Source organism: Mandrillus leucophaeus, unplaced genomic scaffold, assembly GCF_000951045.1.
Source record: "Mandrillus leucophaeus isolate KB7577 unplaced genomic scaffold, Mleu.le_1.0 Scaffold634, whole genome shotgun sequence".
In the NCBI taxonomy this organism is placed as follows: domain Eukaryota; kingdom Metazoa; phylum Chordata; class Mammalia; order Primates; family Cercopithecidae; genus Mandrillus; species Mandrillus leucophaeus.
This window is the reverse complement of record NW_012106853.1, coordinates 199,728-201,279: the sequence shown is the minus strand read 5'-3', so window position 1 is coordinate 201,279 and position 1,552 is coordinate 199,728. Positions and strand designations below refer to the sequence as shown.

Below are 1,552 nucleotides of genomic sequence, written 5' to 3'. Positions count from 1 at the left end.
TGATTCTCCCACAGTCCTGGAGGCTGGACGTCTGAGATCCAGGTGTGGGCAGGGCTGGTTCCTCCTGAGGCCTCTCTCCTGGGCTTGGAGACGCCAAATTCTCCCTGTGTCCTCACAGGGTCATCCCTCTTTGTGTGTGTCTGTGTCCTCATCTCTTCTTATAGGGACCCCAGTCCTATTGGATTAGGCTCCACCCAAATGACCTCATTTTACCTGAATCACTTCTTTCAAACCCTACCTATGCATACCGTCACATCCTGACCTGAGGGACTGGGGGTCTTAGGGGTGCAACATACGGGTTTGGAACTCAGCCCATATCTGCAGCACGTTGATTCTTCTCCCACGGGCTGGTTTTTCTGCATGATATTCATTGATGTGCTTTTACCTTGTGTACGCCTTGTTTTACAGCTGGAGACTTGATCCTCCAGATCCCCAGCGTTCTCTGTAAAAGAAGGCTCGGTGGCCCCGTGGAATACTTTCGACAACATTGGTCTGCGTCTTTTGGGTCTGCGGGAGTCAAAAGTACTCGACAAGTGACTTCATGGGTCTCTCTGCGCTTGTGTTTTAACAGGCCCTGCTCACTGCTTGCAAGCTGAAGGTGTTTGATTGGTTAAAAGATGAAGCACCCCAGAGGGCTCCAGATATTGCCAGCAAAGTGGACGCCTCTGTGTGTGGAACGGAGAAGCTTCTGGACGTCTGTGCTGCCATGGGGCTCCTGGAGAAGACAGAGCAAGGTGACAGGACCCAGCGGGTTTTGCTCTGACGATCTTTACAGGTAGAAGTCACTGAGGGCAGGTGACCTGGAGCCCGGGCAGAGCGAGGAAGGAGGGCCAGACCTTCTATCCCTCTGCCCTCAGGAACGCTGCTTTTCCTAGAAGGGGGAGAAGCAGAGGGTGAATGAGAGATGGGGAACAGTGGTGGCCGCGAGCACGCCGGAGAAGGGTAACGTCCTTATGGGCTCTAGTCTCAAAGGGGCTGTATCAGTCCATGTTCTCCTGAGAAACAGAACCCAGTAGGGTACACACAGACATTAATTTACTTGCCTATTGATGTTTATGGACAGATAAGGTGGGTGGATGGGTAGACAGATACATAGATACATGATAAATGCATAGATACCTTGATATAGATTGACGATACAGAGATGATAGATACATAGATGATGTGAAGAATTGATAGATATATAAATGGATGGATGGAAGGATGAATGGATGGATGGTAGGTGGATAGATGGATGAGGGGAAGGATGAATGGATGGATCGATCAATGGATGGATGGATGGATGGATGGGAAGGTGGATGGATTGGTGGATCAGTGGATGGGTGGATGGATAGATGGATGGACGGATAGACGGATGGATAAATGAAAGGGTGGGTGGATGGATGGATCGATGAATCGGTGGATGGGTGCATAGATGGGTGGGTAAGTGGATGGATGGGTGGATGGATGAGTGGGTGAGTGGATGGGTGGGTGGATGGATAGATGGATGGATGTGTGGATGGAAGGATGTGTGGAAGGATGTCTCGATGGAGGGATAGATGATTGGATGGGT

At 50.5% G+C, this 1,552-nt stretch overlaps 1 protein-coding gene across 1 annotated transcript in view; it reads left to right on the top strand.

The window, feature by feature from the left end:
* ASMTL (acetylserotonin O-methyltransferase-like) overlaps positions 1-1,552 on the top strand; it is a 55,716-nt gene that overhangs the window by 25,435 nt on the left and 28,729 nt on the right. The gene's annotated exons all lie outside the window — the stretch shown is intronic.